Source organism: Bos grunniens, chromosome 1 (assembly GCF_055505025.1).
Source record: "Bos grunniens cultivar Pamir isolate PY7600 chromosome 1, Bosgru_T2T1.0, whole genome shotgun sequence".
NCBI classification, from domain to species: Eukaryota; Metazoa; Chordata; class Mammalia; order Artiodactyla; family Bovidae; genus Bos; species Bos grunniens.
In genome coordinates, this window is record NC_141165.1 from 64,480,805 (window position 1) to 64,503,759 (window position 22,955).

A 22,955-nucleotide genomic window follows, 5' to 3' on the forward strand; every position below is an offset into this window, starting at 1 on the left:
AGGACTGCTTTGTGGGAGATTAATGACCTGAGGGATCATTTAAAAGAGCTGTTGGTTAACATGATCATTACTGCTTCAGAGCCCATATGCCTCTCCAGTCATGGTAGTGAGAAAGGAGTCTGGAAAAAATGGTGAGACTGTGAATTCTCATACTGCTAACTGTTGAACCAAGAATGATCAATAGACTGCTTGTAAAGAAAGTGTAGAGTTCACCTCGTCAGATTTGTGGAATGGATATTACCAGATAGGCGTGCGTGCAAAGTCACTTCGGTCGTATCTGACTCTTTGCAACCCCGGGGACTGCAGCCCGCCAGGCTCCTCTGTCCGTGGGATTCTCCAGGCAAGAATACTGAAGTGGGTTGCCATGCCCTCTTCCAGGGGATCTTCCCGACCCAGGGATCAGACCCATGTCTTTCATGTCTCCTGCACTGGTAGGCAGGTTCTTTACCACTAGTGCCACCTGGGAAGCCCAGATAGTTAGGTGACTGAGGATAAAGAAGAGAGCTTTTATCTGAATAGCAAGGTCTCATCCATTTTATTTATTTATTTATTTTTTTGTCATTTGAAATACTTATTTTTTTAATCAATAGAATAGCAATATAATTTCTCAATTCATTCCAAGTATTCCATCATTTGGATGATAGTCTGGAAACTTTTGAAACTATAAGGTAGATTATGTTTACAATTAATCTGAGGGGTTAGCATAAACAACTTTTGGAGAGAAAATATGTGGCATTTGGACTTGGATGATCCGCAGCCTGGAGTGGGATGAACTGCTCTTGAAGCTGTGTCTTTTTTTTTTTTTTTTACTGTAGTGTTTTTTTTTTCTAATTTTATTTTATTTTTAAACTTTACATAATTGTATTAGTTTTGCCAAATACCAAAATGAATCCGCCACAGGTATATATGTGTTCCCCATGCTGAACCCTCCTCCCTCCTCCCTCCCCATACCATCCATTTTAAATGATGCCTCAGGGTCTCTCAGGAGGCCCTGCTTTGAACTCTCAATGGAAAGAGTTATTGGTGACAGGAGATAGCCTCAGGTGGTTTCTTCTCTTGATCAGAAACATCTACTATTTCTTAGTACTAGATTAAGTACCTCTCACCTGTGCATAAGTGAAGGGCCCCAGCTGATCAGGAAGCAGTGGTTGTCGAATCCCATCCACAGCTTCTCAGTGCTCACCTCTAAACTGAAGGCTGCATGCTGTGAATGTGTTGCTTCTTAATGGAGATTTGATTCCCACCCCCACCCACTCCAGGCTTGATAACCCAATAGGCTTGCTATTAAGGCTAGGCAAAAGTGATAGGAGTTAAATCCTCCAGAAGCAAGCTTCAACCAATGAAGAATACTCAACCTTCTCTTCAGGTAATTCTAAGGTACGGTAGGCACAGACTCCCAGATTTCCTTAATGGAATTACCTTCGAGCAGCTCACAGTTGTAACTTGCTTGATAACTTACTCTCTATTGCCTTCCTTCTTTTTCCTGTCTACTTCCCTACTGGTGTTTCTTGGGACCACCTCTCCACTGACTCTCAGCCTTTGTCTCAGTGTTTGCTTCTAGGAGAATCCAAATAAAGACATTCAGGTAACACACCTTGTTATACATCAATCTCAAATATTTTTTTTTTGTTTTTGGTGTTTGTGCCTAAAGAATAGGAATACAGATATATATGTTCTGATAATTTAAATACAAAGCCTTCCATATTTTTCTACCCCTTGGCCCAAAATAGGAAGAAAGGGCAGGAAAAGTGTGTCATTTCAGGACACAACTTACATCTTACCCATCTGATGCTCATCTGAGCATCCTCATTAAGAGAAGGAGAGGAATAGGAATCTCTAGCTCCTTTAAAAACTTGCTGATCAAAGTTTAGTATCACTCTGGAACTTGTTAAAATGCAGAATGTCAGATCCCTTCCAGACCTACTGAATACGAACCTACAATTTTTTAAAACAAGATCTCCAGGCAACTCATATGCACATTATAGTTTCCATGTTGCTGTCCTCAGACACATGGCTGTGGTCTTTTGGAGGAAGAAAATGCAGTATTTCTATCAGCAGATCTTAGCAGCTGCAGCTCTCTGCTTAGATGTATAGCATATCACTGCTGTGGCAAGTAACCCAAGAGGAGTCCTTGAGTTTCTGTTATATGGGGTTACCTGGGTATCGATGAGATTTTACCACTTGCCACCAGGTGTAACAAGCTGTCAGGTGTAACGATGTCCTCCAGCCAAAGACTCAAGATCACAGGTAATTGAACAAGTTTAGTTTATTACCAGTTGCCTGAAGAGAGAACACACATCATGGGGAATCCTGGGGTGTCTCAGTAAGAGAGTGTCAGAAAGAACTTATTAAAAGATTCGGATTTTGGTTGAGTGATTTTGGAGAGGGTCCAAGGAAGAAGGGCTTTGCTGTGAATTGGGTGCTGTCAGAAAACAAGGATAATTCTATAATTGAGTGTCTTATAAAATCTTATCTATGGGGAGGACAAACCAGAGTGAGGCTAAAGTTATCACAATAAAAAACCACAGAATAAAAGTGAAACAGGAGATACAAACCTGTTTTTTTGTTTGTAGGTTTCAAATCCCTTTCACCACATTTGAACACCTTTAATATGCACCTAGGGAATAAAGATGCACGCTATTTGTAGACTGAAGAAGATTGCACTTGTGTGTGCGTGCTCAGTTGTGTCTGACTCTTTGCTACCCCGTGGACAGCAGCCCCCCAGACTCCTCTGTCCATGGGATTTCCCACACAAGAGTACTGGAGTGGGTTGCCATTTCCTCCTCCAGGGGATCTTCCCGAACCAGGGATTGAACCCTCATCTCTTGCATCTCCTACACTGGCAGGCATTTTCTTTATCACTGTGCCACCTGGGGAAGCCACTATTTGTACAACATGACAAACAAGCCAACTACTTTCTTTAACGCTCAACACAAGAAACAGTGAGATGTTCTACAGTTAAAAAGAATTGGTTGTGTTGGACTCACTGAAGAATAGGACCATTCAATAGTTTATAGAAAGAAAATTGATACTATGCAGTTCTGTGTACCACACAGTATTATCTTGTTGCCTAAATATACATGGGAAAGAAAACAATGTCTCTAATACAGAATAGCAGAAAGGGACAGACCATAACAGGTAAATAAGGTAAAATTCAAATAGTGAAAGTGTTATAAATAAAATAAAACATGGTGGCATGTTGAAAAATAGAGAAGGGGGCTGCTTGAGTTAGTTTAGTGGGGAGATCAGGACTGAGACATGAGTGAGGTGAAGAAGTGGGCCGTGTGTAAACCTGAGGGAAGAGTCTCTGGACAGAGAGAACATGCTTACTAACAATTGGGGTTACTGCTTTTAAAGTTTACTAATATGATGGAATGATGCTGAAGCTGAAACTCCAGTACTTTGGCCACCTCATGCAAAGAGTTGACTCATTGGAAAAGACCCTGATGCTGGGAGGGATTGGGGGCAGGAGGAGAAGGGGACGACAGAGGATGAGATGGCTGGGTGGCATCACTGACTCGATGGATATGAGTTTGAGTGAACTCCGGGAGTTGGTGATGGACAGGGAGGCCTGGTATGCTGCAATTCATGGGGTCGCAAAGAGTCGGACACAACTGAGCGACTGAACTGAACTGATCATGTGTGATGTATGATGATGATGTATGATGTATGATGGATGTAATGATGTATGGTGTATGATGGATGTAAAAATCATACAGCTCATTTTTTTAAATTTGCATTTTCCTTACTACTAGGGATGTTTACAATGTTTAGTGTTTAATTGTCATTTAAGCATGTCAATTTATATGGATTCTTTGTGTAGTAGACATTAAGTTTTTACCTATCATACGTTTGTTTTAAATGTGTTTTTTTATCTATAATCAGACTATCAACTTTGTATTTTTTTCCATGCAACATGTCTCAATGTACCTTAACATATTTATATAAGGGCTTCTCACATGGCACTAGCGGTAAAGACCCTGCCTGTCAATGCAGGAGATGTAGTTTTTCCCTGGGTCAGGAAAATCCCCTGGAGGAGGGCATGGCAACTTACTCCAGTATTTTTGTCTGGAGAATCCCATGGACAGCGGAGCTTGGTGAGCTACAGACCAGAGGGTTACAAAGAGTCAGACACAACTGAAGAGACTTAGCAAGCATGTTAATACAGCTAAATATGTCTATCTTGTACCCTTGCTTGTTTTCAGGATTTATTTGCCTGATACCTCTTCAACAACTCTTTATTCATCACATTACACCTTCTGTATTACATTATTTCTTTTTATTTGTTTCTGGCTGTGCTGGGTCTTTGTTGCTGCTGCACGGGCTTTTACACTAGTTGTGCAGGGGCTGCTCTCTAGTTGTGGTGTGTGGGCTTCTCACTGCGGCAGCTCCTCGTTACAGGGCACAGGTTCTAGGGCCTGTGGGGCCTCAGAAGTTGCTGTGTGTGGTGGCGTAGTTGTGACTCCCAGCTCTAAAGCACAGGCTCAACAGCTGTGGTACATGGGCTTAATTGTTCTTTGGCCTGTGGGATCTTCCTGGGTCAGATATTGAACTTGTGTCTCCTGGATTGGCAGGTGGATTCTTTACCATTGAGCCACTAGGGAAGCCCATAAACAACATATACCTTTTTTTTTTTAAATGACAATTTCTGTGTTTTAGTGTCATTTCTATCTTTAAATGAGAAATTTCAGTACATTCATGTTTAGGTAATAACTGATATAATTGATTTTACTCCTTTCATATTACTTTGTTTGCTACTTACTTCACTATTTTTTTTCTTATTTTTCTACTTTTTTTTCTGATTTTTAAGTTACTGTTCTTTCTTTACTTGCTCCTAATAACTTAGTTTTATTTCATTTTTCTATATTTCCTTACCAAACATTGCCATATTTTAAGACATCCATAACAAAACATATATCAATTCCAAAATATAAAAACAAGATGCCAATTACTCCTCTCAACATAGATGCCATAATCCCCAGCTACTTCTTCCTCCAATCCCCTAAAATAAGAATTTAGTGTGCTTTTACTTCCCACCACACTTCCCTAACCAACCAATCCCTACTTTTTACTGAGATGGTTTAGTACTATTGGTGTCAGACTGTTATGAAATTTTCTGTAGAAATATATTTTCTAAATTTAGAAAAATCTAATTATCCATCTATGTTTCTATTTACCTATCCATCCATCCACCCATCCATCTATTCATCCACTTATGTTTCCTTTTCAACCTCTTCTTTTGTAGGAGATCTCTTCAGATTCATTGCTGATGAGATGTATCTTCTCTCATCCATCCACACAAAATAAATGGAGAGAATTCTCAATTCCTGCACCTTTACAGAAATCCTTCCTGTAGCCGGTGATGTCTAGGCTGGATTATCATATACTTTCAGGTGTCTATGCTGGTAATTCCACTAGCTTCCTGTTGATAAATTCAATGTCAATCTGATTTATTTTATTTGGTAAACAACTTTTTCTTCCCATCTGCAGTATGTAAAATGTTCTCTTTATTTTAGAATCCAGGGATTTTATCATGCTGTGTCTGATTTGTCTTTCTTCCTTAATCCTGCATGTAATTTGATAAACCATTTCAATCTTGCAAACTCCAGTCTGACTTCAAAATAAGACACTTTCTCCCATTGTTTTGAAATTAATTTCTCTTTCTCTAGCTATTCCTTTTTTCTTTCTCTAGAATCCATATTATTTAAATTTTGGGATTCCTGACTTTATTGTTTCTTGATTTCCATTTCTTTGTGTTTTTATTTTGAGACTTTTTAATCTTCATGATCACTCATTCAAGTCTTAACAGTGACCATTTTCCCTTTAAACTTATCTATTAACTTTTTAGCTCAAATACTAGATTTCTCAATATTTAAAAAATTACCTTATTTACCTCTTGAAAGATTCATTAGACCCCTTTACCAGTTCTTGATTAAGAATCAGAACCACCATTGGGGGATTTTTAATTTTTTCAGTGGGCTATGAATCCAGCTGCTAATACAAAGGTGATAATACCACCAGCAAAGGGAGAGGCAGCTGTTTCTGCATCTATGGGCTTCTCAAATGTTAATATACCTGTATTTTCACCTGGGAATCTTGTTGAAATCCTAGTTCTGATCCAGGAGATCTGGGTTGGAGTCTGAGATTCTGCATCTCTATTAAGCAACCAGGTGATAACACTGCTGCTAGGGTCACAGACCACAATATCCATAACAAGGGACTAGCGTGTACCAGCCAACAGTCTGTCAGTTCCAAGTGTGCAGGCATCACAAAAACTTCTAACTGCAGCCTCCTTTTATGCAAACATTAGCATTTTCCAGGCCTAGCTGTTCCAGAGACCCATACCACCTGTTTGGCTTTTCTGCTGGATGGTAGAGACCAGTTGGTTTCCCCAGGAACATTCATCTTTCCTTCTGAGATTTGTGGCAAACTCTCTCCAGAATTCACAGCATTTTGATAAGCACTTTGTGAACTCCGGGAGTTGGTGACAGACAGGGAGGCCTGGTGTGCTGAGATTCATGGGGTCGCAAAGAGTCAGACATGACTGAGCGACTGATCTGATCTGATCTCTTCATTTCTGGTCTCCAGAGGCATCCTAAGGCCAGAAGAACAAAAGATCTTCCATTTCCTTCCATCTGCTCTTGGAAGAGCCAAGGCCTGGCTTCTACCCTCCAGGCCCCCAGTCAGTCCGTCCAACATCTGCTTTTCTCAGGAGAGGTAGTTTGCTATTGATATGGACTTGGGGGATATGTTCAAATACCATCTTCACAGGCACACACGCAAAAGCATGTACTACATATTTTAAGCCAGAAAGTATTTTTTTTGTGGTAATAAGGAATATATCCATATTTTAAAAGTTTAATATCTGTAAGTCTGATCTTGGCTTCTAGAAAGAGTTCAGATTTTAAGCAGAAAAAAAAAGAGAAAGATCAGATAAAATTACATTACTGAGCTGTAAGGGCAAAGAGTTAGCTAGCACTCTGTTAGAGGAGACTCCCTTTGACATTCCACTAAAGAAAGTCAAATGATGTTTTATACCTTGAGGTCCTGAACAGTAGAAAGAGAAAAAAAAGAAAAAAAGTAACCCATAAATTGAAGAGAATTCAGAACGACTATATTCTCTAACCCTTCTTTCTTCTGTGAGAGGATCTGGACATAGTTGGGCATAAGGATAAGTCAGATAAATGAGAATGAAGTTTGTCCATCAAGTTTTTCCCTTCATGTCCTCCAGAGAATATGGCTTCATCTTTGTACCTTTCCCCTGCACTGCAAAAGAGGAAGTCAAACATGCGTGCTGTGCAACGTTAGCCGTCTTCCTTTATTTTATGTCTCTTAATTCCTGGAGATGTCCAGGCACAACTTCTAAGATGCTTGATCTTTTTCCCCAAAATGGAAACTATATTTTTCGTATTCATTATAACTGGTTAAACCAACAGTGATGCACTTCCATAGAAATCATTTGTACCCTGTTTTAATAAGTTTTGTCTGCATGGTGTACAAGGGAGCCAAGCAGCTACAGGCAGAATGAACGGGATTGCTATGAAGTGGGGAAAGGTCTCCCTTAGGAGAGAGCTATGCCTTTAACAGTGTGACCTAATGGAAGCACTCCAGACATAAAAATGCAGACTTCCCAAGGCATGAAGCTTTCATTCTTCTGTAACTGCCATGGTGAGAAAAACTCCCAGAGAGACTGTAAAAGAGCAGTGGTGGTGTCATTATCATTCCTGTGTAAAGGAGAAAGTTTTTATGTCTAAAGATCTTTTTTTTTTTTCTATTTCATAAGATATCTCTGTTTGAAAACTTTTAAATATGATTTTAGGACTCTGCTTCCAACCAATAGACTAGCTCTAATACAGTAAATACTCAATTTCAGCTGCTCAATGAAGGTCTACTTAAATTATTTCTTATAAAAGCTCTAGAGATCATCTATTTACAGCCTTGGTATCACTTCTGGAATGCTATGGCACATGTGTGATCAAACAGCAGTACAGTAAAATGTCATGAACCTATGGATAATAAACTCTTCATTGATGAGAGCTCATGTGTTAAGCTATATTTCATATACTACAATGAGGACATAATCTTGAGATGATAGAAACCTCTGGAAGCTATCAGATTTACACATTTCTTTTCAAACATCTCAAGGTTATTCAAGACTGATGGCTGTTTTCTTCGTAAACATATTCCAAGACAGAGACCCAACAATTTTTAAGTTTTTGAAAAATCATCCACCTTACAAGAAGCGCTTCTATTTCTCCATCTAAAATGACATTTTAAAAACTTTTTTTCCAAAAACTGTAGCATTTTTATTTTCTAGGGGAACCAGGGACATAAAATGAGGAAGCCAAATCTCAGAAAGAGTGAGCAAAGCAGAACTTTGTCTTCTGACTGCTAGTACTACACTGCCTCTAAAATGAATGAAAACATAATGCATATAATATTATTTTTAAATACCATTATTCCTTACTATTCACAGTGAATTCATCTTTTAATTTTCATACCTTTCATTCTGTCACCTTATCAGCATAATGTAAGAAAGGATGAAAAAGGAGTATGTAAATGCAACACAGATTTTTTCAAGGTATTCTGCAATTGGTTAACACATTCTCACAAGAGAAAATTGTTTAATCCAGACTGGTTTACTCATAGGCAAAGTGAAGAGCTGGAACTAGATAATTTGTAAGGTGCCTTCTATTTTAACACTATTTTAAACAATTCAGTTTTGCTTTATGAAAGTTTTCTTAATACTTGCAATACCATGAAAATATCCAAGACTTCATGATATCTACCTTTACCAAAGAAGACTGACAGAGCTTTACAGTCTAGTGAAACGATATGCATAGAAAAGATCCCTTTGAACCTGGACTGTGTTTCTTTAATGTTATCGATACCAGATTTACAGTTATGATTTTATACTTTGTTTTCCAGTCCCTTTTTGATATCCTAAAAGTCTATGAAAAATCAAGGTCAGTCAATCCATCAGAGATCAGTACAATAATCATCTGCAAATTACAACTCTTTTTATACTTCAAAGTTCCTCTCCCACCCTCAGGAATACATATAATTTCAATGACATATTCTTCATAAACAGAACACAGAAATGAATGGGACTTGGGGAATGGATAAGATTTTGCCTTTGAAAAATAAGAGGCTCTCAAGTTGCACATTCTTATGATAATATGCACAGAATGAAGAGTATTATGGGTCTCTTGCATCTTGCAGCGGGATTTCTTTCTCTTAATGTAACTAAGAATGGCATGCTGTCTCATCCCTATGGTACAAGGACAAAGACTAGAACAAACAATGTCAAAATCCTTACTACCTCCTCCAATTTTTCCCTCTTCAAGGCTTCGGTTTCACTTCAGCCATCAAATCCCCATGCTGTCAACAGATGGCCCAATTTTAGAATGCTCTTATAGTAGAGTCTCCTGACCATTCTTTTCTCAACTTCCTTTCCCACATGCAACTCTCTATCATCACTCATTCTAAGTTCTGCATCACATAGAGGAAGTCATCAGGGCTTAACCATCAGACGGATCTGCCCAGGTCCACCACTTATGCAAGTTATTTAGTGTTTTCTTAAACTGGGACTAACACTTCCTCCAGAATATATCACAAGGATTTGAGATTAAAGTATTCCTCTCTATACAAGGATGCTTAGTAGATTGGCTCTAGTTGACGCATAGTATATGCTCACTAAATGGTTGTTGTTCTTCTGATCGCCAAGGAAAGTGTCTTTCCTCTATAGCAAGGCTGCTGCTGCTGCTGCTAAGTCACTTCAGTCATGTCCGACTCTGTGTGACCCCATAGACGGCAGCCCACCAGGCTCCCCCATCCCCGGGATTCTCCAGGCAAGAACACTGGAGTGGGTTGCCATTTCCTTCTCCAATGCATGAAAGTGAAAAGTGAAAGGGAAGTCGCTCAGTCGCGACCCCATGGACTGCAGTCCACCAGGCTCCTCTGTCCATGGGATTTTCCAGGCAAGAGTATTGGAGTGGGGTACCATTGCCTTCTCCGTCTCCTCATCCCTAGATACTGGCAATCTTTGGCTCATTTTCTGTTTCTTCTGCTTTGCCTTTGCAAATATATTACATAAATTGAATCATGTAATATGTAACCTTTTGAGCCTAACTTCTTGCATTTAGTATAATGGTTTGAGATTCATCCTTTTTGTTACATATATTAGTCATGTGTTCCTTCTAAACAGTGTTCTACAGAATGGACACATCAAAATGTGTTTTCCAGTTGTGTGTATTCTCCATTCTCCAGTTGAAGGGCATTTGAGTTATTTCCAGTTTTTTACAATTGTAAATAAACCAAAGCTGAGTTTTAAACTGCTTTTGTTTTTCATATTTGTTTTCATTTTTACATTTAAAATTGAGAAGCATTTGTCTCTTCCATTCCTACAAATTCGTAAATTCATAGATTCATCATGGAATCTATATGAATATAAATGAATCTATGATTCATTTCTGCTTGCAAAGTGACAATTTCCATCTGAGCTCACCTTCTTGTAATATTTTGCCAGACTCAGGCGATGTCAGTCAAAGCTTGCTGCTATCATTCTGTTTTCCATTTGTTCTAGGTTCATAATCAGTTACCACATCATTGTGAGCAATAGTTTTATGAAAAGTTTTGCTACTGCAGAGTGTGGAAAAATATTCCAGCTTCCAGTAGTAATTTTCCTTCTACCTGCTTCTCAGCCTCTATGATGATGCAATACATTGGGGGCAGGGGAGAGGTATTACAATATCTTCAAAATTCTAGATAATCAATTTTTACATTAATCAGTTTAGGCTGTGTTGTCAAACCCACCAAATATCTAGTGACTTAACAAAAATTTACTTTTTCCTTGCACTTCCTGTCTAACCAGGAAGGTGGGAGTGCTCATGGTGTCACTCAAAGAGCCAGTCTGATAGAGATGCTATCTCCACATGCACTTCATCACTCATCATTGCAGCTTCAGGAAAGGAAATGGCAAATTGTACATTGACTGCCTAGGACAGAAACACATTTCTACCTGGGAGTGATATGTGCTACTTATACTTACATCTCATTGCCAAAGCAGGTCACAAAGCCACACCTAACTTCAAAGATGGTGAAGAAATACAGCCCTACCTGCTGCCTTAACACCTCCATTTAATAAAGATGACACACTTTGCCCAGCAATTTTAATGCCCCCCTTTATTATCTACTAAAATCTCATGTGTAATAAGTCTGTTACTGGACTCTATTCTGTTAACTTTTGCTACTACCTATATGTCACTGTACTCCAGTATCATGGCCATATAAAATCTTTTTTTTTTTTTTTGAATTTTATTTTAAACTTTACAAATTGTATTAGTTTTGCCAAATATCAAAATGAATCCGCCACAGGTATACATGTGTTCCCCATCCTGAACCCTCCTCCCTCCCCATACCATCCCCCTGGGTCATCCCAGTGCACTAGCCCCAAGCATCCAGTATCGTGCATTGAACCTGGACTGGCAACTCGTTTCATACATGATATTATACATGTTTCAATGCCATTCTCCCAAATCTTCCCACCCTCTCCCTCTCCCACAGAGTCCATAAGACTGTTCTTTATATCAGTGTCTCTTTTGCTGTCTCGTACACAGGGTTATTGTTAGCATCTTTCTAAATTCCGTATATATGTGTTAGTATACTGTATTGGTGTTTTTCTTTCTGGCTTACTTCACTCTGTATAATAGGCTCCAGTCTCATCCACCTCATTAGAACTGATTCAGATGTATTCTTTTTAACGGCTGAGTAATACTCCATTGTGTATATGTACCACAGCTTTCTTATCCATTCATCTGCTGATGGACATCTAGGTTGCTTCCATGTCCTGGCTATTATAAACAGTGCTGTGATTAACATTGGGGTACACGTGTCTCTTTCCCTTCTGGTTTCCTCAGTGTGTATGCCCAGCAGTGGGATTGCTGGATCATAAGGCAGTTCTATTTCCAGGTTTTTAAGGAATCTCCACACTGTTCTCCATAGTGGCTGTACTAGTTTGCATTCCCACCAACAGTGTAAGAGGGTTCCCTTTTCTCCACACCCTCTCCAGCATTTATTGTTTGTAGACTTTTGGATCGCAGCCATTCTGATTGGTGTGAAATGGTACCTCATAGTGGTTTTGATTTGCATTTCTCTGATAATGAGTGATGTTGAGCATCTTTTCATGTGTTTGTTAGCCATCTGTATGTCTTCTTTGGAGAAATGTCTATTTAGTTCTTTGGCCCATTTTTTGATTGGGTCATTTATTTTTCTGGAGCTGAGCTGTAGGAGTTGCTTATATATTTTTGAGATTAGTTGTTTGTCAGTTGCTTCATTTGCTATTATTTTCTCCCATTCCGAAAGCTGCCTTTTCACCTTGCTAATAGTTTCCTTTGATGTGCAGAAGCTTTTAAGGTTAATTAGGTCCCATTTGTTTATTTTTGCTTTTATTTCCGATATTCTGGGAGGTGGGTCATAGAGGATCCTGCTGTGATGTATGTCAGAGAGTGTTTTGCCTATGTTCTCCTCTAGGAGTTTTATAGTTTCTGGTCTTACGTTTAGATCTTTAATCCATTTTGAGTTTATTTTTGTGTATGGTGTTAGAAAGTGTTCTAGTTTCATTCTTTTACAAGTGGTTGACCAGATTTCCCAGCACCACTTGTTAAAGAGATTGTCTTTAATCCATTGTATATTCTTGTCTCCTTTGTCAAAGATAAGGTGTCCATATGTGCGTGGATTTATCTCTGGGCTTTCTATTTTGTTCCATTGATCTATATTTCTGTCTTTGTGCCAGTACCATACTCTCTTGATGACTGTGGCTTTGTAGTAGAGCCTGAAGTCAGGTAGATTGATTCCTCCAGTTCCATTCTTCTTTCTCAAGATTGCTTTGGCTATTCGAGGTTTTTTGTATTTCCATACAAATTGTGAAATTATTTGTTCTAGCTCTGTAAAGAATACCGTTGGTAGCTTGATAGGGATTGCATTGAATCTATAAATTGCTTTGGGTAGTATACTCATTTTCACTATATTGATTCTTCCAATCCATGAACATGGTATATTTCTCCATCTATTAGTGTCCTCTTTGATTTCTTTCACCAGTGTTTTATAGTTTTCTATGTATAGGTCTTTAGTTTCTCTAGGTAGATATATTCCTAAGTATTTTATTCTTTCTGTTGCAATGGTGAATGGAATTGTTTCCTTAATTTCTCTTTCTGTTTTCTCATTATTAGTGTATAGGAATGCAAGGGATTTCTGTGTGTTGATTTTATATCCTGCAACTTTACTATAATCATTGATTAGTTCTAGTAATTTTCTGGTGGAGTCTTTAGGGTTTTCTATGTAGAGGATCATGTCATCTGCAAATAGTGAGAGTTTTACTTCTTCTTTTCCAATTTGGATTCCTTTTATTTCTTTTTCTGCTCTGATTGCTGTGGCCAAAACTTCCAAAACTATGTTGAATAGTAATGGTGAAAGTGGGCACCCTTGTCTTGTTCCTGACTTTAGAGGGAATGCTTTCAATTTTTCACCATTGAGGATAATGTTTGCTGTGGGTTTGTCATATATAGCTTTTATTATGTTGAGGTATGTTCCTTCTATTCCTGCTTTCTGGAGAGTTTTTATCATAAATGGATGTTGAATTTTGTCAAAGGCTTTCTCTGCATCTATTGAGATAATCATATGGTTTTTATTTTTCAATTTGTTAATGTGGTGTATTACATTGATTGATTTGCGGATATTGAAGAATCCTTGCATCCCTGGGATAAAGCCCACTTGGTCATGGTGTATGATCTTTTTAATGTGTTGTTGGATTCTGATTGCTAGAACTTTGTTAAGGATTTTTGCATCTATGTTCATCAGTGATATTGGCCTATAGTTTTCTTTTTTTGTGGGATCTTTGTCAGGTTTTGGTATTAGGGTGATGGTGGCCTCATAGAATGAGTTTGGAAGTTTACCTTCCTCTGCAATTTTCTGGAAGAGTTTGAGTAGGATAGGTGTTAGCTCTTCTCTAAATTTTTGGTAGAATTCAGTTGTGAAGCCGTCTGGACCTGGGCTTTTGTTTGCTGGAAGATTTTTGATTACAGTTTCAATTTCCTTGTGATGTTTCAATTGCTTGTGATGGGTCTGTTAAGATTTTCTATTTCTTCCTGGTCCAGTTTTGGAAAGTTGTACTTTTCTAAGAATGTGTCCATTTCTTCCACGTTGTCCATTTTATTGGCATATAATTGTTGATAGTAGTCTCTTATGATCCTTTGTATTTCTGTGTTGTCTGTTGTGATCTCTCCATTTTCATTTCTAATTTTATTGATTTGATTTTTCTCCCTTTGTTTCTTGATGAGTCTGGCTAATGGTTTGTCAATTTTATTTATCCTTTCAAAGAACCAGCTTTTGGCTTTGTTGATTTTTGCTATGGTCTCTTTTGTTTCTTTTGCATTTATTTCTGCCCTAATTTTTAAGATTTCTTTCCTTCTACTAACCCTGGGGTTCTTCATTTCTTCCTTTTCTAGTTGCTTTAGGTGTAGAGTTAGGTTATTTATTTGACTTTTTTCTTGTTTCTTGAGGCATGCCTGTATTGCTATGAACTTTCCCCTTAGGACTGCTTTTACAGTGCCCCACAGGTTTTGGGTTGTTGTGTTTTCATTTTCAATAGTTTCTATGCAAATTTTGATTTCTTTTTTGATTTCTTCTGTGATTTGTTGGTTATTCAGCAGTGTGTTGTTCAGCCTCCATATGTTGGAATTTTTAATAGTTTTTCTCCTGTAATTGAGATCTAATCTTACTGCATTGTGGTCAGAAAAGATGCTTGGAATGATTTCTATTTTTTTGAATTTACCAAGGCTAGATTTATGGCCCAAGATGTGATCTATCCTGGAGAAGGTTCCATGTGCACCTGAGAAAAAGGTGAAATTCATTGTTTTGGGATGAAATGTCCTATAGATATCAATTAGGTCTAACTGGTCTATTGTATCATTTAAAGTTTGTGTTTCCTTGTTAATTTTCTGTTTAGTTGATCTATCCATAGGTGTGAGTGGGGTATTAAAGTCTCCCACTATTATTGTGTTATTGTTAATTTCTCCTTTCATACTTGTTAGCATTTGTCTTACATACTGTGGTGCTCCCGTGTTGGGTGCATATATATTGATAATTGTTATATCTTCTTCTTGGATTGATCCTTTGATCATTATGTAGTGACCATCTTTGTCTCTTTTCACAGCCTTTGTTTTAAAGTCTATTTTATCTGATATGAGTATTGCTACTCCTGCTTTCTTTTGGTCCCTATTTGCATGGAAAATCCCTTTCCAGCCCTTCACTTTCAGTCTGTATGTGTCCCCTGTTTTAAGGTGGGTCTCCTGTAGACAACATATGTAGGGGTCTTGTTTTTGTATCCATTCAGCCAGTCTTTGTCTTTTGGTTTGGGCATTCAACCCATTTATGTTTAAGGTAATTACTGATAAGTATGATCCCGTTGCCATTTACTTTATTGTTTGGGGTTCGAATTTACACACCGTTTTTGTGTTTCCTGTCTAGAGAACATCCTTTAGTATTTGTTGGAGAGCTGGTTTGGTGGTGCAGAATTCTCTCAGCTTTTGCTTGTCTGAAAAGCTTTTGATTTCTCCTTCATACTTGAATGAGATCCTTGCTGGGTACAATAATCTGGGCTGTAGGTTATTTTCTTTCATCACTTTAAGAATGTCTTGCCATTCCCTCCTGGCTTGAAGAGTTTCTATTGAAAGATCAGCTGTTATCCTTATGGGAATTCCCTTGTGTGTTATTTGTTGTTTTTCCCTTGCTGCTTTTAATATTTGTTCTTTGTGTTTGATCTTTGTTAATTTGATTAATATGTGTCTTGGGGTGTTTCTCCTTGGGTTTATCCTGTTTGGGACTCTCTGGGTTTCTTGGACTTGGGTGATTATTTCCTTCCCCATTTTAGGGATGTTTTCAACTATTATCTCCTCAAGTATTTTCTCATGGTCTTTCTTTTTGTCTTCTTCTTCTGGGACCCCTATGATTCGATTGCTGTAGCATTTAATATTGTCCTGGTGGTCTCTGAGATTGTCCTCATTTCTTTTAATTCGTTTTTCTTTTATCCTCTCTGATTCATTTATTTCTACCATTCTATTTTCTAATTCACTAATCCTATCTTCTGCCTCTGTTATTCTACTATTTGTTGCCTCCAGAGTGTTTTTAATTTCATTTATTGCATTATTCATTATATATTGACTCTTTTTTATTTCTTCTAGGTCCTTGTTAAACCTTTCTTGCTTCTTCTCAGTCCTTGTCTCCAGGCTATTTATCTGTGATTCCATTTTGATTTCAAGATTTTGGATGAATTTCACTATCATTATTCAGAATTCTTTATTAGGTAGATTCCCTATCTCTTCCTCTTTTGTTTGGTTTGGTGGGCATTTATCCTGTTCCTTTATCTGCTGGGTATTCCTCTGTCTCTTCATCTTGTTTAAATCGCTGAGTTTGGGGTGTCCTTTCTGTATTCTGGCAGTTTGTGGAGTTCTCTTTATTGTGGCATTTCCTCGCTGTGTGTGGGTTTGTACAGGTGGCTTGTCAAGGTTTCCTGTTTAGGGAAGCTTGTGTTGGTGTTCTGGTGGGTGGAGCTGTATTTCTTCTCTCTGGAGTGCAATGAAGTGTCCAGTAATGAGTTATGAGATGTCTATGGTTTTGGGGTGACTTTGGGCAGCCTGAATCTTGAAACTCAGGGCTGTGTTCCTTTGTTGCTGGAGAATTTGCTTGGTATGCCTTGCCCTGGAACTTGTTGGCCCTTGTGTGGTGCTTGGTTTCAGTGTCGGTATGGAGGCATTTGATGAGCTCCTGTCAATTAATGTTCCTTGGAGTCAGGAGTTCCCTGGAGTCAGGGTTTGGATTTAAGCCTCCTGCTTCCAGTTATTGGTCTTATTTTTACAGTAGTTTCAAAACTTCTCCTTCTATACAGCACCATTGATAAAACATCTACATTAAAGATGAAAAGTTTCTCTACCATGAGGGTCACCCAGAGAGGTTCACAGCGTTGAATGGAGAAGAGAAGAGGGAGGCGGGAGTTAGAGGTGACCCGAATGAGGTGAGGTGGAATCAATAGTGGAGAGAGTGGGCTAGCCAATAATCACTTCCTTATGTGCACTCCACAACTGGACCACTCAGAGATGTTCACGGAGTTATACAGAGAAGAGAAGACGGAGGAAGGAGACAGAGGTGGCCAGAAGGATAAAAGGGGGGAATGAAAAGGAGGGAGACAGATCCAGCCAGTAATCAGTTACCTAAGTGTTCTCCACCACCTGGAACACACAGAAATTCACAGAGTTGGGTAGAGTAGAGAGGGGTTAGGGAGAAGACACAGGTGACCTGGTGGAGAAAAAAGGAGAGTCCAAAGGGAGAGAGAGCAGTTAAGCCAGTAATCTCGTTCCCTAGTGAAAAATGGGTACTGAAGATTGGGTTCTTAAAGGTACAAAATTGGTAACAAATACATAAAAGCAAAAATTAAAAATCTAGAGTAGAGTTTGGAATTTTAAAAATACGATGTTAAAGAAAAGAAGAAGGAAAAGAAAGAGAGAAAAAAAGGAACAAACAAAAACAAACAAGGTCACGAAAATTATAAAGAAAATATAGGTACAAAATTGATAACTAATACCAAAAAGCAAAAGTTAAAAATCTAGAGTAGAGTTTGGAATTTCAGATATACAATGTTATATAAAAGAAGAGAAAGAAACAGAAAAAAAAAAAGTCACAGAAATTATAAAAAAACTATAGGTACAAAATTGATAACAAATACCAAAAAAAGCTAAAATTAAAACTCTAGAGTAGAGTTTGGAATTTCAAAAATACAATGTTAAAGAAAAGAAGAAGAAAAAAAAACAAGGTCAAAAAATTATAAAAAATATATATATGAAGTTTGCTGAAGAAAAAAAATAGTGGTCTTTTTTTTTTTGCAAAGTAATAGGTTATAAAAGTGAAAATTAAAGGAATAATAGAGGACTTAAAATTTTTTTAAAAAATTAAAAAAAAAAAAAGAAAGAATGATCGTAAAAATAGTAAAAATATATCGAGGACTTTCTCTGGTTTTGTTGTGAGTATTGTGGGTTCAGCTCATTTTTGGCTAGTTCCTTGGTCCAACTTTTATTTCTCAAGATCTATAGGCCCCTTCCTATGTAGTCAGTAGTAACCACAGGGTTTTAATCTATTGCCTGTAGCTTCCAAGGCGGTTCCCTGTGTCACAGCTTCTTCTGTTTGCTGGACTCTTCAGTGTCTGGTTTCCACCCTGACACAAAGGGGATGGTGGAGAACACTTTTTTTTTTTTTTTTCTTTTTAGGCTCACTTGTTCAGTCGCGCTGTGGGGAGGGAGGGAGGGATGCTGCAAACAAGTAACACTGGCATGTGCTCACAGCGCCTCAGCCACACTGGGTCTGCCCCCGCTCACAGCGCGTGTAGCCTCCCTGCCCACACGCTCAGGCTCTAGGTTGTTCCGCTGGGAACCATCTGTGGCTGGCCCTGGGCTTCCTGCACCTCCCAGGTCCAAGCCGCTCAGGTTCAGGCACTCGGGTAGTCCTCAGAGGCGCAGACTCGGTTGGGCCTGCGTTTTGTGCCCTTCCCAGGTCCGAGCAGCTCAGGTGATGAGGAGTTTAGCGAGCGCGATTGCTGCGACTTATCGCCTCCCCGCAGCTCGGTTATCTAGGTGTACAACCGGCACACGTTCTCAGGGAGATGTTGACCATCCAGACCCCCAAGAAGTTTTAGTTAGCAAAGAAGCCTGCTTACAGTTTTATAGATAATGTCTCTCTGGGGCTGAGATTGCCCCCTTCCGGCTCTGGCTCCGTGTCACCAGAGGGGGAAGGTCTGCAGCCGGCTATCTCTCTTCAGTCCTTTGTTCCGTGCACAGGCCTGGCAGTGTCTTAGGTTAGGGCTGGCTTTTCATGTGATGGATATCCCACAGTCTGGTTTGCTAGCCCAGATTATTTCGCTCAGATAGCGCTCAGGGTATTCAGGCCAGGTCCTTACTCTAAGCGATGCAGTCCGCGCCGCGCCTCCCTGCCCAGCCCCCGCTTGCTAATGGCGTGTGCAGGTGTCTGCGCTGCTTCTCCGCTGGGGGAGTTAACTGTAGGGCTCACAATCTGTGAGTTTTAATTGTTTATTTATTTTTTTCTCCCTATTATGTTGCCCTCTGTGCTTCCAAAGCTCGGCACAGATTCGGCGGTGAGAAGGTTTCCTGATGTTTGGAAACTTCTCTCTTTTTAAGACTCCCTTCCCGGGACGGAACTCCATCCCTCCCTCTTTTGTCTCTTTTTTTGTCTTTTATATTTTTTCCTATCTCCTTTCAAAGACTTGGGTTGCTTTTCTGGGTGCCTGATGTCCTCTGCCGGCATTCAGAAGTTGTTTTGTGGAATTTACTCAGCTTTTAAATGCTCTTTTGATGTATTTGTGGGGGAGAAAGTGTTCTCCCCATCCTACTCCTCTGCCATCTTGGCTCCTCCCCTAAAATCTTTTGATAATGGTAGGGCAGATCCTTCTTCATTTTTCTGTATGGGCTATCCTCACATATTTATTCTTTATAAGACTTACTTTATCAATTCTAAATATACAAGTGATGCATCAGTAAAAAGAATCCAACAATAAGGAAATACATATAAATAGAACATGAATATGCCTCTTCAATTCCCCTTTTCCATTCTCATTCTCTGATTAAGAAGTAATTTTGATCTATATTTTGCCATTCTTTTTATACATGTACATGCATATTTCTTGAGATGTACAATATATTGACTTGCTGGGTTAACATTGTTTAGTGTAAATAGAATCATACTACACATATTGTTTAGCTATTTTTTTCTAATTTAGTTTGGTATGGACAGGGAACATGATTTCAAAACTGAAATTTGTTAGTATTTGTTTTACAGTTCAGCATATAATTTATCTCAGTGCATGTTTCATGTGCTCTTGAAAGAATTATATGTTCTGCAGTTGTTGGATATAGTGTTTTGTAAATGTCACTTAGATCATGTTGATTGATAGTGTTATTCAAATTGTCTGTGATGATCTGTACTGACATATTATCTAATTTTTATACCAATTGCTGAGAGAAGAATTAAAATCTTCTACCTTGGACTGCAAGGAGATCCAACCAGTCCATTCTGAAGGAGATCAGCCCTGGGATTTCTTTGGAAGGAATGATGCTAAAGCTGAAACTCCAGTACTTTGGCCACCTCGTGTGAAGAGTTGACTCATTGGAAAAGACTCTGATGCTGGGAGGGATTGGGGGCAGGAGGAGAAGGGGTCAACAGAGGATGAGATGGCTGGATGGCATCACTGACTCGATGGGCGTGAGTCTCAGTGAACTCCGGGAGTTGGTGATGGACAGGGAGGCCTGGCGTGCTGTGATTCATGGGGTCGCAAAGAGTCGGACACGACTGAGTGACTGATCTGATCTCATCTCATCTGACTTCAGGGATTTATCTATTACTCCTGTTAATTCTGGTCATTTTTGCTTTATGTATTTTGAAATATTATTACTAAGTATATTCACCTTAGGATTGTGACATCTTCTTGATGAATTTATCCTTTTGTGATTATAAGATGATTCTGTTTCAGTCTCACAATGCTTCTTGTCTTGAAGTCAATATTGTCTGACATTATTATAGCATACCAGCTTTCATATGCTTAGTATTTGGTGTGTCACCACCTTTTGTGTTCAATCTGGCTTTGTTATTATGATTTTTCTTTATTATTATACTGCAGATCTCTTGTAGGCAGCAAATAATTGGGATTTGCTTTTTTTAATGTATTCTATAAACTCTGAACTTGAATTACCAATACAATTGAGATGAAATTTACTATCAGCTATTTGCTTTATATGTGCTGTTTCTTTGTTCTTCCTTTTATTTTTGTTTTTTAGTTAATAAAATTTTTAATATCTCATACTATCTCTTCTAGGGTTTCCCAGGTGGCTCAGTGGTAAAGAATCTGCCTGTCGATACAGGAGACACAAGAGCCGCAGGTTCCACCCCTTGGTTGGGAAAATACCTTGGAGAAGGAAATGGCAACCCACTCCAGTATTCTTGCCTGGAAAATCCCATGGACAAAGGAGCCTGGCGAGCTACAGTCCATGAGGTTGCAAAAGAGTCAGACACAACTGAGCAACTGAGCACTGAGCACTATCTCTCCTATGGACTGTTTAGCTAATACAGCTCTGTGGATTTTTTTGTTTGTTTATTTTTTGGTTTTGGCATATTTCCTCTAGGGGTTATAGTATGCATCCTTAATTAATCACAGTCTTCTTGAATTAATGTCATGTCACTTCACTTATTATGTAAGAAACAGTTGTAAAATTTTATTTGCACCCTTCTGTTGCATCCTTTCTGCTGTTTATTTGCTAAGTCGGGTCTGCAAATAAACTCTGCAACCCTATGGACTATAACCCACCAGGCTCTCTGTCCATGGAATCTCCCAGGCAAGAATACTGGAGTGGGTTGACGTTTCTTCCCGATCCAGGGATTGAACTCACATCTCTTGTGTCTCCTGCATTGGCAGGTGGATTCTTTATCACTGAACCACCTGGGAAGCCCAGTCCTTTATGATACTGTTCCACATTTTTGTTATTGTTTAATCACTAAGTTGTTTCTGACTATTTGCATCACACATTTACCTCTAAGTGTATTACAAATCTCAAAATATACTGTTCTTACTTTTCTTTTATGTATTGTATGACTTGAAAATTTTAAGAAAACAAATGTTAGTATTTTATAATTACCAATACATATAATATTTCTTGTATTCTCCACTCCTTCACATCTATCTGAATTCCCATGTGGTATCAATTTCTTCAATCTGAAGATATTTCTTCAGCATATCTTGTACTGTGGTAAATTCTGCTGGCAACAAGTTCTCTCAACTCCCATTTATCTAAAATGTATTATTTTTCTTTCATTTTTGAAAGATATTTTGCTGGATATGCAATTCTAGGTGAGACTTAAGCCATGGTGTAAGATGGACTAGAATTACCTCTTGCTATAACTAGAAATTGAAATAATTGTGGAACACAATTATTTTCAGATAGTGGGGCAATAGGTAATAGAGGGCTGTGATCCCTAAGAAGGGAAATCAAATGAGGTGAGACTTAACATGGTGCAAGGAAGGCAAACTTAAAAAGAGTCCAACAGTCTCACTGAACTGAGGAGACAGACTGGAGACCAGCGTAGCTAGAATTTTCAGAATTTAGAATAAGGAGATACACAAAGAATTAGTCATTCAGTCAGTTCAGTCACTCAGTCGTGTCCAACTCTTTCTGACCCCATGGGCTGCAGCACACCAGGCTTCCCTGTCCATCACCAACTCCCAGAGCTTACTCAAACTCATGTCCATTGAGTTGGGATGCCATCCAACCATCTCATTCTCTGTTGTCCCCTTTTCCTCCTGCCTTCAATCTTTCCCAGCATCAGGGTCTTTTCCAGTCAGTTCTTCACATCACATGGCCAAAGTATTGGAGTTTCAGCTTTGGTATCAGTCCTTCCAATGAATATTCAGGACTGATTTCCTCTTGGATGGATTGGTTGGATCTCTCAAGAGTCTTCTCCAACACCACAGTTCAAAAGCATCAATTCTTCAGTGCACAGCTTTCTTTATAGTCCAACTCTCACATCTATACATGACTACTGGAAAAACCATAGCTTTTACTATATGGACCTTTGTTGACAAAGTGATGTCTCTGTTTTTTTTTTAATATGCTGTCTAGGTTTGTCATAGCTTTCTTCCAAGTACCACGCATCTTTTAATTTCATAGCTGCAGTCACCATCTGTAGTACTTTTGGAACCCAAGAAAAAAAAATCTCACTGTTTCCATTGTTTCCCTATTGATTTACCATGAAATGATGGGACTGGATGTCATCTTAGTTTCTTTAGTCTTGAGTTTTAAGCCTGCTTTTTCACTCTCTTTTTTCACCCTCATCAAGAGGCTCTTTAG

At 38.7% G+C, this 22,955-nt stretch overlaps 1 long non-coding RNA gene across 6 annotated transcripts in view; it reads left to right on the plus strand.

The window, feature by feature from the left end:
- The first annotated feature begins 1,036 nt into the window (after positions 1 to 1,036).
- The window catches only part of LOC147379551 (uncharacterized), a 35,630-nt gene continuing 13,711 nt past the window's right edge, over positions 1,037 to 22,955 (plus strand). Inside the window, exons 1-3 of one of the 6 annotated variants that reach the window (XR_015161891.1) lie at positions 1,044 to 1,366; positions 5,246 to 5,405; positions 20,083 to 20,914. This is a non-coding gene — a long non-coding RNA (uncharacterized LOC147379551). Of the gene's footprint in view, positions 1,378 to 5,245; positions 5,406 to 20,082; positions 20,915 to 22,955 lie in introns of those variants that run through there. The other 5 variants (XR_015161886.1, XR_015161888.1, XR_015161890.1 and 2 more) reach the window with 5 other exon arrangements.